The sequence below is a fragment of the Lagopus leucura genome, unplaced genomic scaffold (genome assembly GCF_019238085.1).
Source record: "Lagopus leucura isolate 7727_CA_CO unplaced genomic scaffold, USGS_WTPT01 Super-Scaffold_100018, whole genome shotgun sequence".
Classification (NCBI taxonomy): Eukaryota; Metazoa; Chordata; class Aves; order Galliformes; family Phasianidae; genus Lagopus; species Lagopus leucura.
The window spans coordinates 683778-696242 of NW_024962272.1; the positions used below are offsets into that span (position 1 = coordinate 683778).

At 43.0% G+C, this 12465-nt stretch overlaps 1 protein-coding gene across 2 annotated transcripts in view; it reads left to right on the forward strand.

The window, feature by feature from the left end:
- Positions 1-1667: 1667 nt before the first annotated feature.
- The window catches only part of KDM4C (lysine demethylase 4C), a 301610-nt gene continuing 290812 nt past the window's right edge, over positions 1668-12465 (forward strand). For both annotated transcript variants that reach the window (XM_042877489.1, XM_042877490.1), the window contains exon 1: positions 1668-1872. The gene's annotated coding sequence lies outside the window, so the exon portion shown is untranslated. The remainder of the gene's footprint in view (positions 1873-12465) is intronic.

Here is a 12465-nt window from a genome sequence, read left to right on the forward strand (position 1 = left end):
GTGTAGCTTCACAGACATTTTGAAGAAGAACAGTCTTTGTACTTCCACCTAGTAAGACAGAAGTGCTGTGAGGTGGTCTTTGAAAAATGATGTCAAGGCACAATCATCCACACTGTAGCACTCTGATGAGGGTTAATAGAATCAAACTGCCCTGATGCTTCCTCAGCCCATCCTTACAAGTTGAACCAGTGGCATTCAGAGGTACATGCTTCATCAGCACTACAGGACACACTTCTAGCCAGACATAAGACTGGGAGAAAAGAGGTGCTGCTCACCCAGTGCTTCAACAGTCACTGTAGTCAGCCTCAGCCAAAGAGAGCCTACTTGAAAACAATCTTAAATCAACACAGAGTCAGTGAAAGAACCGAGAAAATCTCTATTCAGTTGGGCTGTTTTATCTTTGAGAAACCACTACACAAACATTTTCTTCCCCCTTCCTGCAAAAGATTAAGAAAAAAGGCAAAACTTGCTCTGTTTCTCCCATTTCTAATGTACAAAATAAAACTCCTTTCCTAAGGCAGATGAGGATGGCTTATTTCAGACATTAGTGGAAGCAGTGGTGCCATAGAGAATCTTTAAATACAGCTGCAGCTGGGGCTGGAGACACTGCATACATAGGACTGCAGTCTGTGAGGTGTAGTATTGAGACCAGATACCAAATCAGCATGAAATTCTCTTAGCACAGCAAAGTTATAGCATTAGATACACTCATTTTTGAGGAACGTTTTCAGGTTCTGCTACATTTTCAGGTTCTGTCAGTGCCTAAATCTGGGTCTAAAAGAAGAGTTCTCTCATGATAACGGGCACATTTGAAGAAGCAAATCACAGAATGGCTTGGGTTGCAACGGACCTCAAAGCTCATCCAGTTCCGATCCCACTGCTGTGAGCAGTGCTGCCAACCACTAGATCAAACTATGAAGGAACTCATCCAGCCTGGCCCTGAGTGCTTCCAGGGATGGGATGTGCACAGTACCTCATGGTCCTCTGAGTGAAGAATTTCTCCCTAGCATCTAACCAAAACCTCCCCTCTTTCGGTTTAAATCCACCCTCCCTGGTGCTATCACTACCTCTGTACAAGGTCGGTCCCTTTCCTAGGACTCTCTACTGGAAGACCTCTTCTCCAAGCTGAACAATCCCAAATCCCAACGCCTGAAGGGACTTCTCCTTTAGTTATCTTCTGGTCACTTTTTGCTACTTTAACATAAATGCCTGAAAGCTAAGCTGGAAGATAAACAGCGATAACTGATAAAAACTAAATACATGACAGCATAGTAGGGCTCAGCCTCTGCCATACGGGGATAAAAGTCACGTTAAAGACTGGGACAAGGCAAGACGGGACATGACGGTACAGGACTGGCACACAGAAGCCGACTAGAGCTGACCGAAGACTGCATACCGCCAAACCCGGCCCGCGCCGCATTGCACGACCCGCGCGTCGCCCGGTGCGGGGCAGCAGCCGCCCCACAGCACACCGACCCCCCGGCCGCCTGCCAGCCGGCGCCACGTGACCCGCCGCGCGCAGCGCATCCTCCCCGCCCGCAGCCGCTCCGCCCGGGGGCGGCGCCGGCATCGGCTGCCGCTGGGCACGTGACGTGAGCGCTCGTCCCCGTCACGTGTTCCTCCCGCTGGGCCTCCGAGCTTCTCTCCTCTCCTCTCCTGGTCCTCCCTACCTCGGGCGTGCGAGGGCTACGCGCATGCGCCGCGCGCAGCTGTCATCAGCGCACGGAAGAAGTCGTCCCGGGGAGAACGAGGGGTGGAAGCTTGGGAGTGTTCCTTCAGTCTGGGCAGCAGGGGCGAGAACGCATATCCGGCGCGCAGCGCAGTCGGCTGCCTCTCTTCGCTGCAGCCGCCCGATCCTTTTCTCTCGGACAGGTGTGGGGCGGCTCCGGGCCGGGCGGTGGCTCCGGGGGCGGGAGGGCTCCGGGGCTGGAGCTGGCGGCGGGGAGGGCTGGGCTGGGAGCCGCGCTGCGCACGGCCGGGGGGAGCCTCGGGCAAGTGCCGGGCAGCGGGAGCCGCGGTCCCGCTCCGGCCCGGAGCTCCGTAGGTCGGCCGGAGCTCGGGGCGCTGGCGGCGGGCTGGCGGCCCCCTGCTGTCCGCCGGCGGCCAGCACGCGGCACGGGGTGCCCGCGGGGCTTCTCCCGACGCTGCGGTTCATTCATTTCTCGGCACAGGTAGGATGTGCCTGACGTAACGTGGCTGGAAGCGGCGTCGGGGCGAGCCGTTGGTGTCGGCACGCACCCCGCACCTGCTCCGCTGCCGGTCCGCCGCCAGCGGCTGCTGCCGGACGGGGCGGGACGGGCACCGAGGTGCTGCGCTGGGCCGAGCGCGTCCTCCTGCAGAAAGCATCGTCACGCTTTCTTGTGTGAGAGTAAGGGGAAAAGAGGTGACTCGAAGAAAGCAGCGTCTGTTCGGGCGTTGCTGAGCTGTAGGTTGTATCTGCTTGTGCTCTTTTTGAGACGTGAGCGACAGCGGGAACAGAAGTTACCTGGGAGTTACTAAAGTAGCAGTTCTTAAGCACTTTTCACAAAAAAATAAACTCAGCTGCAGCGTGATGCAGAGTATTTCTGTCACCCTGCGCCGTGAAGGTGGTGATGCGGAGCAGCTCAGGCCTTGCTCTGGGTCTGCCTGGCACTGCAGTGCATGCCTCGCACAAGGCCCTTCTCCATGCAGGAGTGTGGAAAGCAGGCATGGTTTGCTTTCTGATCCTTGAAACGAGTGGAGCGGTGCCAGCGGGCTTGGGCAGCTGGTGGTTGGCTTTTGCCTCAGTACAGGTACTGATGGGTGTAAGAGCAGCTGCTTTTCCTTGGCCTGAGGCAGGAAACAATATTCAAGTAAGTGGATGGGATAAAACAGCAGTTAGGTCAGAATGAGAGCCGCTGTATGTGAGATAAAAATCTTTGGTTAGTTTCTGCTTAAAAAGAAAAACTTGAGCAAACTAAAAAATCCGTTCTTGGTCTGGTATCTGAGGTTTTTATGGCAAATGTGACAAAAAAGGGAAGAAAATCAGGCTCTTTAATTACTGGTCCTTAACTTTTGCTGATGCTATTTTCTGTCTAGCATCCTGATTTTTAAACAATGTAAACAATTCTGCAGCAAATGTAAGTGTACAGTTACCACAGTAATGTATTCAGTTCAGAACATTGTGCTGTAAAATGCTAATTATTGTAATCTCACTAGGCTATTATGAACAGGCACAGTAATTGTGCAGCAGAAAAATTGGTGACTTCATATGTAACTAAAAAAAAAAAAAGTTGATTGAGGAGATTAAGGACTTCTGTGGTCCTTTCTCAGCTCCTGATTGTACCATTTCTTGGTTCTGCAGTCAACTCACTTTTTTTTTTTTTTTTTTTTTTTTCCTGTAGTTGTCTTTTGCAGGGGAATATTTCTTCAGTATGAAGCTGAATGGGGTATTTGGTTTTGTTCTTTGGTTTTGCTTTATGGAGGTCCTGATCTCCTCTGTCCCCCATGCAAAAAACAAATGTATTTTCAGATACATTTTTAATATACGTGGAGTTTTGAAGATAACATCTTAGTGTAAGTTTTAAGGTTTTTGATACATGTCCAGTAAAATATGTCTATAGTTGCTTGATGACTTAACTCTTCATATCTCCAAACAGATGAGACACATGTTCAGATCTTGATTGTCCTTTAGATTTAGAGATTAATAGGACATGTTGAAGGAATTCAGTATCTTATACAGGGACAATATTAGTTCTGTAATCAAATGACAATGGAGGTTCTTGCAAGAAGTTTCTGAAGAAATGTTGACTGTGCTGTAAAATCTTGCTGTAGTTCGGGTATATAAAGCATTAGAACATACTTCAGTTTTCTCAAATAGTATCCTGTGTCATAATTCATTAAGTTGTGAACTTAAATTTTACTCTAACTTCATTTCCCTTGTTCAAAATTGTGATGTGTAAGTTACTGACTTTTCCCCTGGGAGTAGCTTATACTGTTGACTCAAGCAAGAAATTGTGTTTTGTTTTTCTTGATTCTGTTCTCGTTGGTGCAGCATATTTAAGAAAATACAGGCTAACTGTAGGTTAATTCAAGGTGTTAAAGGAGTTCAGTATACATCTTCTAGTGAATATTGCAAGAAGTTCTTCAGTCTGTTGATCAGTTCTGCTCTCAGGCCTGATGGGAAACTACTTTGATTATTGTAGATGTTGTAGAGGAGTTTCACAAACAAAATGCATTCCAGTTCCTCAGTTCCCTTGTGATATTTCTGCCTACAAAATATAGTATTGCTAGACTGTAGTTGTTTTGGTTAAGCTCTTTTGACCTTGGATTTCCTGCTGGGCTTTGTCTGGTTAAAATAAGAGTTTTAGTTGTTAGCAGATAGCCTTACTTTAGGTGGACCTATGTTGCCACTCCTTCTACCTTTATGCTGTGGATTATTCTTCTGGATCAGGTTTTGTTTCATTGTTCTGTGTTTTTTTTTTTTTTTTTTTCTTTTTTGTTGACATGTGATTTATGTCCAGTCACAGTTTCTGTAATTTGAATGGCTTTAGGAGCTGAGTAAGTTGTTAATTATTGTAATTTTTTTGGGGGGGAAAAAGGGTAATTTTGATTTGAAAACTAAAATGTTGGGAGGAAGTGTGGAAGTCTGCAAACAGCTGTGAATGAAGGAACAGAAATAAGTTGAATAACTTGATCCTTAAACATTAGGGATTTTCTTGATGCTTGAGTTTGATTTCAGATTTAGCTGTTTGAAGTATTTGATCTCAGTAAATGATGAGAAATAAGTGAAAATAAAATGAGTAAAATGAGTGAAAGTACTTAGAGGAAAATGATTGTCCTGACAGGCTTTTTGCTTACAGTGTTGTAAGTATGCCTTGTGTTTAAGCTGGTGATACCTGGAAGCTCACAGTGTTCTTTCAGTGTCCCTGTGGAAATCTCTTCTGGATTTATTCAGATACAAACCTCTGCAGAATCTTGTACAAACGTTAAGTAGGTGGCTTAACAAATTCTGCCTTGCACTGCTTGTATGACAAAGTGATACCTTATGCTACAGATCTAAGTCCAGCACAGGCACAGTGTTGATGCTTTCTTCTTGCTCTTATCACTGTGCATTAGAGTTGCATGGTTCCCTCGTAGTAATATGTCAGTCCATTTCAGATGGTCTGCTCCTGGTACGCAAAAGTATGACATTTGGTGGCCTGTAATTGCTTTGAAGTGAGGAGGCTTCTGGTTGTGTGAGCAGAGGAAATGCTTTCTCTGCTGCTGTGAGTGTTGAAGTGTCATGGTGCTGTTGAAGTAGAAGCGTGGTATGGCTATACCACAAATGTGCTTGTGGTCATATATTTCACTTCAGTGTGTACACTTCAGTAATAACAGGAGAACTGCATGTATGACTTTGTCCAGGCCACTTGGTGTTGAGTCTCTGGTATTAGAATGGGATGTAGGGTAAGGGAACTGCATGACTTCATTTTCTTTAATGAGAGGAAAGATGCTGACTTGGTAGGTCATATGCATTAGTTCTGCACCTCTGACAAGGTCTGTAGTTTCAGGTGTGCCATAAGCAGCACAGGTGTAAAACTCCTCTGTTTCTCAGCTTGTAAATATTTGCTTCTTTTTTTTTTCCTTTGTCCTGTCTTGGTTCTTCATCTAGTAAAGACTTTTGTTATGTGGTGGCAGCTTTAATCTAACCATTGTTAATCTAGCATATTAAAAAAAAAAAAAAAGTTTGTGGTTTTCAAAACTCTTTGAAATCAACTGTATTTGTGTACGAGGCTGACTTTTGCAAGGAGATCTGTGAAGGCTTCTTTGAGGACTACACCAGAGTCAAGAACGTTGATACTCCATTGTGTTAATTTGTGATTTACTCGTATCTTGACTGTTGCTTGTGGTTTTTGTGTTCCTTTCCCTAACTAAAAGTAATCTGCTGATTCCAGAAATAGAGTGTAAGGATGGTCAGTCAGAAGCATGGAATGGATTTTTTGCAGGGAGTCTTTAGCCTAGAAAAGAGATGGCTGAAGGAGGCTATGCTGGAGGTCTTTAAGTCATGTATGCTCTGAAGGTAAACTTGAGAAAATAGAAAACTGCTTCCAGTATGTGTGTGAGATTCCAGCTGTAGAAAGTGAAATATAGAAAGCATACTGCAGATGAAACACCTTCTGTACATTTTGTTGTTTGTGGAGTACTTTGTCAGTAGGTATTTTTTTTATATTAAGGGCCCACATAGTTTGAAAGTCACAGACAGAAGTCCAGCAACTCCATAAAATACAGAAATATTCTCTGCCTCAAGACTTCTTGAGCTGTGCATTGCTGAAGACTGAGATGGTGTTCTGGAAAAGTGTAATTGTACATTACTTCTGTACTTTTTTTTTCTTCCCAGAGAGATCTGCTGTTAGTAGCTGTGAGAACTGGATAGGTTGAACTGGCTATTGCTGTTCCTAGAGGCTGTTACAGCCACCTAATGTGGACTACAGATTCCATTTTTTGTTTTCATACAATTTATTTTTCTTGTTCTGTGTCCCAAATCAATTGTTTTAAGATAGCTTTGTGTACTGCAAGCATAGCATGGGCAATAAATAGCTATAGAATGAATTCAAGTTGTTTTCTGGTTTAGTACTTCTGGCTTCAAAATAGGTCATTTTTCTGTTTTGGAAATAATTGCTTTAGAGGTAGTACCAGGACATAGAAACACAAGCTTGAAATGAAGTTTATCAAGCCACCTAGAGTCAAGTTCAGATGATAATGAGAGCTTTATAATAAGTTCACCTGCCAAGATTCCAAGTTTTTTAAGCTTCCATAGTCCATAAGCTTCCGTAATAATTTAGTACTCCTATATTTCAAACTTAAATTTATTTTTCCTGATGAATGCTGGATATATGCATCAGATATATGTATATCTGATGGATATATGCTTTCTCATGAGGCTTAATTTATAAGTATCTCATTTTATAAATTTGAAACGTTTGGTTCAACTGTTAATGAAGTCAAGTAGCATAAATTACTGTTTTAGAGTTCCTGATAAAAAGAATCGAATTTCTCTTTTTCCAAGCTGTGTACACGTAGTAGTTGCACAATTTGCATGTACAGCTACTACAGGAACAATTCAGACAACTATGCAAAGTCAGATTGATTTCAGAATTGACTGTTTCCGTGCTCAATAATAGTGGCACAAGCAAACTATTCTATTTTGTTTCTGATTAACTTAAAGTCATTCTTGTAGCTGGTTATGGTTCGTGCATTGTTCCATACCAAGCACCTTTGAATTTGATTTATGAAACAGTTGGAGAGTCAAATGGAATTTACTTAGAAATGAAGGCTATAAACTTCTTTAAAAAAAAAAAAAAAAAGCAGGAAAATGCAGAAGTGAACTTAAAAAAAAAAAATCTATGATAAAAATAAATTACTGGCTGAATTTACTGAGTTTTTACTTATAAGCTGTGGTTGGGACTATTAGTATAGATTGAAACTGATTTTTTCACTTTTTGTCTCCTTTCCAACTCTTGCAGAGCTTGTAGAAACTTTTTTTTTTTTTTCTCAGAGTGGACTCTGGAACTAGAAGGTTAATGAAAAGAAATGATTGTTTTCTCTAAGTTCTATCAAGAAGTGTTATTTTTTAAAATACATGTACTCTTCTGCACAAGTATGTATTCTACTTAGTGTATGAATTTCTTTCTTCTCAGGATGAATTGATTCTTCCTGAAATGAATTACAGCTCCATTGTTAGCATGCATGACATTTTTGCAGGTGGGAAATAAAAATAAGAAAAGTCACATAATCATAGGATTGGAAAGGACATCTGAACGCCATCTAGTCCAACCCTTCTGGTAGAGCAGGTTCCCTAGAGACATAGGAAAATGTCCAGTGGGTTTTTAGTATATCCAAAAGAGACTCTGCCACCTCTATGGACAGTCTGTTCTAATGCTCTGTCATATTTAAAATGAGAGAGTTCTTTCTCATGTTTAGGTAGAACTTACTGTGTTGCAGTTTCTGTCTTTTGCCCCTTGTTCAGTCACTGGGCACCACTGAAAGGGGCCTGGCCCCATCCACTTGACTCCTGCCCAATAGATATTTATAAGCTTTGATAAAACACTTCCTCAGCCTTCTACAGTCTGAGCAGTCCCAGGTTTCTCAGTCTTCCCTCATAAGAGGCTGGGTTTATCTCCCCAGTCATCTCTGTGGCCTTTGCTAAACTCTAAGTTTCCTGTCTTTCTTGCACTGGGGAACCCAGAATTGGACACAGTACTCCAGATGTGGCCTCGCCGGGGCAGCATAGAAGGGGAGGGATCACCTTCCTTAATTTGCTGGGTATGCTCTTTCTAATGCACCTTAGAATACTGATGGTTGTCTTGGTCACAGGATCATGCTGCTGGCTCGTGGTCAACCTGTTGTCCACCAGGATGCCCAGATTCTTCTTACCGGAGTTCCTTTCCAGCAGGTCACCTCCTAACCTGTAGTGATAGATGTAGTTTTTCCATCCCCAGATGTAGGAGCTAGTGTTAGCACTGCTTGGCAGTCAAGGGATACTGTCTGCAAATATATTTGGAAGAATGATGTGTCAAGTCTAGTGTAATTAAAGCCAGAAAAATCTGATTCCCTGCTGGTGAGGGGTGGAACTCAAAATACTGGTTAGTTCATTGAGTTCTAGAACAAAAAAGAAGCATGTGGAGTTCAGAGATCTGATGCCTTAGTCATAAGGCTTGAGAGTATTGTAATACTGAAGACTGGTTTTATACAGTAAGGCTTCAGGTTAAAGCAGGTTTTCACATGCTTTTACTACTACAGATTAATGTGCTGTTTTTTTTTTTTTTTTTTTTTTTCAGTGGGTTTCATTTTACTTCAGTAGTGAATTTTCTAGCAGTGTGAATTTGCTTGTAATTTAATTAAATGCAATTGTTAGTTTGAGTTTCTCTATTACATATTGAATAAATGAAACTTGGAAGCTTTCTCCCATTTCTGGGAACAATATATTCTGTGTTCTTGTGAAGGAATCAGGGAATTTTTCATGAAGCGTGTGTGTTTCAACAGGGAAATCTTCCATGTTGTTTAGTAATGTAGTATAGAATCATAGACTAAGCTGAGTTAAAAGGGACCCACAAGGATTGTTGATTCTAACTTGTATCTCCACACAAAACCAACTGTCTGAAGTTCAGCTGGGACAGTGCTGTTTTTTTTTCCTTGATAGCGTTTGGTATGATAGTATATTTTGGCTTTAGGAGAACAGTTTTCTGGGCAGCCTCTGCTTGGGGGCTTCCTAGGCATCATTTGGTGGGTGATGAGCATTGCTTGTACATAGCTTGTTTTGTATACATGTGTATTGTTGTCATAACCATTATCCCTTTTTCCTCTTCCTTTTTCTGTCTTTGTAAATAGAACTTATGTATTGAAATAAAAAGTATTTTTTTTTCTGATTCTTTTCTCCATCCAGCAGGGGGAGGGGGGGAATTAGTGTGTGGTGCTTAGCTATCTGCTGGATTAAACTACAGCAGTCCTTACAATACCTAGCGTGGGGCTTGAGAGCCTAAGCACATAGTGCTTGCCATGGCAGGTTTGTGGGAGTGTAATATAGTCAATTTACCAGGCCTTCCCATATTTTTATTTCAGCCACTGTCCTTCATACCAAAGAGACTTTATATTCCTTGGCTTGTTTAATTGCAGTGCATGTTCCACACTCATGGATTAACTGTGCTGTAGTGCCCACAGTCAAGTCTATTGGAATTCTAGGCTTCTGCAGCTTGCTGTGTAGGACTCCATACAGAAGCCTTTCATTTCCAATGCTTTCCCACAATGCAGCAAGACCCATCAGTGATCAGGGCATATTTATTCTCTTTTTATGCAGTTTCTTGTAGAGAGAGCCTCTTCAGTACATGTCTACTCTTCTTCGGTTGATATTCCAAAAATCTCTGTCTTAGGGTCAGTCCATAATCACTTACAAGATTCCTGCATGACTGGGCTTCCCTATTTAAGCCACTCTGATCAGCGTGACCTGCTTACTCCAAGTAGCATTAGTTGCATGATGCGTGGACCCTTCCTTTGAACGTCCAGCGCAGGTAGTTGGGGTGCCTTTCAAAAATGAAACCTTTCAAAAATTCAGCTGTGTCTGAGAGTGTTATGCATATACCTATTGAACTTTAGCAGCTTGGTGCAATGACCGCTTCCCTGGGGAGCCAGTTCCAGTGCCTCTCAGTGAAGAGCCTTTTCCTGATATCCAACCTTAACCTCCTCTTTTGTATCTCGAAGCCATTCCCTAAAGTCCAGGCACTGTCACCAGAGAGCATAGGTCATTGCATGCTCTTCTACTCCCCTTTGTGAGAAAGCTGTGGATGCCAGTGGAATCTCCCCTCAGTCTCCTCTTTGGACTGTGCATACCAGGGTACTTTGGCTGATCTCTCTAGACCTGTCTTCATTTTTGTAGCTCTACTTTGAACGCTCTCTAATTCTGTATCCTTCCTGTACTGTGGTGATTGAAAGTGCACACAGCGCTCCAGGTGAGGCTGCAGCAGTGCAGTGTAGAGCAGTCACTCCCCTCGACTGGCTGCAGCGCAGTTCTTGATATACCTCAGGATAGGGTTTACCTTTTTGGCTGACTGGTTACATGGCTGACTCAAGTTCAACTTGCTGTCAACCAAGACCCCCTAATCTCTTTCACTGGAGCTGCTCCCCAGTGTCTCATCCCCCATCTATAAGTACAGTCAGGATTGTCCCTTTGCAGGTTCAGAGTCTGGCATTTGCTATTGTTAAACTTCGTGGCTGATGCGTCTCTGATTTGTCTTGATTTCTCTGTAAGGCCCCTCCACTCATGGTGGACTCAGAAGCTCCTCCCAGTTTAGTATCAGCAAACAAGCTCAGAACACCTTCTAGTCCTTTATCCAGGCCATTTATGGAAACACTAAAGGGAACTGGCCCTAAAATGAAACCTTTTGTGACTGATGTAACATAATTTACTGTAACCCTTTGGAGCCAGTTCCTCACGCATTGCATTATGTTTTTGTAAGGTGTGGACGAAAATCATGCTCACTGATTGCTTTGGGAAAGCTATAAATGGTAGCTGCCTGATACTAACTTGAGTAGTTGAGAATCTGTTGGCTGTGGAGGTATACGGGGGTCACTTTATGTTTTAGAATGTAACAAAAACGATCTTATAGATGCTGCATTCTAGTCTGTATAAGTATTTTGTGTGTGTTCAAGCATGTAGTATGGTAAAATTCTGTGCTGTAGGTGTAGGTAGTCAAGAGTCTCCCATGATGCTGAAAAGTGCAGAATGTTTCTTTTTTTTTTTTTTTTTTTTTTTGCTTTTCTCTCTATTTTTTTCTTTTTCTATTTGGCTTTGGTAGGCCCCTAAGAAGTTTGTTACAGTCTTTCATCTCCTCTTTCTCCTAGTTGTTAGCGTACAAACAAAACGTGGCAAAATGTCTCATTTATTTTCATACAAGCTGCGTAGTTTAAGTCAACATTCATTTAAAAAGCATTTCTCACAGTCATTGTAACTGCTGAAAAATATGCTTTGGATTATGTAAATACTGGTGGAATTATAGAATGGTTTGAATTGGAAGGGACCTTTAAGATCATCTAGTTCCAACCCCCCTGCTGTAGGCAGGCACACCTCCCTCTAGACCAGGTTGCCCAAAGCCCCATCCAGCCTGACCTTGAATGTTTCCAGGGAGGGGACACCCACAACCTTGCTGGGCAACCTGTTACAGTTTCTCACCACCCACACAGTAAAGAATTTCTTTCTGGTATCTAGTCCAAATCTATCCTCTTCCAGTTTAAAGGCATTTCCTCTTGTCCTGTCACTACTTGCCCTTACGAAAAGTCCCCAGCTTTCTTATAGGCCCCCTTCGGTACTGGAAGGCCATGACAAGGTTTCCTTGGAACTTTTTTTTTCTAGGCTGAAGAGCCCCATCTCTTTCAGCCTGTTTTCATAGGAGACGTGCTTCAGCCCTCTGGTCATCTTTGTGGCCCTCCTCTGGACCTGCTCCAGCAGCTCTATGTCTGTCTTGTGTTGGCAGCTCCAGGACTGGACACGGGGTGGGGTTTCACAAGAGTGGAGTAGAGGGGCAGAATCACCTTCCTCAACCTGCTGGTCATACTTCTCTTGATGCAGCCCAGGATACAGTTCTGGGCTGCAAGAGCACTTTGTTGGCTCATGTTGATTATTTCATCAACTGGCATTCCCAAATTCTTTTCCTCAGGGCTGCTCTGAAGCCATTCTCTGTCCAACCTGCATCTGTAGCATTAATTAGATTTCATTTTGCTCTTAGTTGTGTTGTGTTTCGACTTCTTGAATTATGTTCCTGAGGCCATATACTGACATAACTATAGGTGCTTGACCTTTGCTGACCTTATATTTCCACTTCCTGCAATGTTAGGCAGGCGTTGTAGCATTAGCTGCCTATTAGTTGATCATTTGAAGGATGTAGTTTGTGACTTTGGCTAGGAACTTTTAAAAATAAAAGATCTGACTGTTTAACCCAATTATTGCTGCTTTAGCTGGACAAGTTACATAACTAC